Source organism: Frankliniella occidentalis, unplaced genomic scaffold, assembly GCF_000697945.3.
Source record: "Frankliniella occidentalis isolate FOCC.00 unplaced genomic scaffold, Focc_3.1 Scaffold74, whole genome shotgun sequence".
NCBI classification, from domain to species: domain Eukaryota; kingdom Metazoa; phylum Arthropoda; class Insecta; order Thysanoptera; family Thripidae; genus Frankliniella; species Frankliniella occidentalis.
In genome coordinates this window covers 616,328-616,996 of record NW_026267204.1, presented here as the reverse complement: position 1 = coordinate 616,996, position 669 = coordinate 616,328, and positions in this window count along the sequence as shown.

The following is a 669-nucleotide window of genomic DNA, read 5'->3' as shown; positions in this document are numbered from 1 at the left end:
CCCCGCCACCGCATTTCAACCTATCTGCTCCGTCCGGACGCTCAGGCCATTATGTGTGTAAAAGGCATCGAAGGGGCCGAGGCTCTGCCTCATGCTGTGACAGCCAGCCGCTCTCAGCGCAAAAATGGGGCTGTACGTGTGTCGAGTAAAGAGTACGTACAGGAAAAGACGGAATACTACCTCCAATTCTCTGCTTTAGAAACCAACCCGAACGGAAAATGGAGTTTCCAAAAGCAGAAGCAGCGGTTTTAACCGTCTCAGCTGAAGTAAGGGTGTCTATATCCTCCGTCTCGCTTGCAGTGTAATCGCTGCACTTTCCTTCTGAAAAGTTGTCTCTCCTTTATCCCGCCTGTATCGCTTGGATAGGAAATTATGAATCATTTTTTACCCTCATAAATGGCCGGGGAGAGAGAGGGAGCGAGAGAGAGAGGGAGGGAGCGAGAGAGAGAAAGAGTACTGGTGAGCGCGTGTGTGCCCTGGGGGAGTGTGGTCGCGATAGTGTGGGCGGGAGGGAGCCGGCTATGGCGCGAGCGAGACAGAAGATATAGGCGAGTAAAAGGGTGGAAGATGCTCTTGCTTCGGTCCAAATTGTCGTATGTTGGGCGATAAAGGCGCCGCCCCGGCAGAGTCTCAACGGCCTGGCTACCGCCGTAGTGCCGCCCCGCCCCG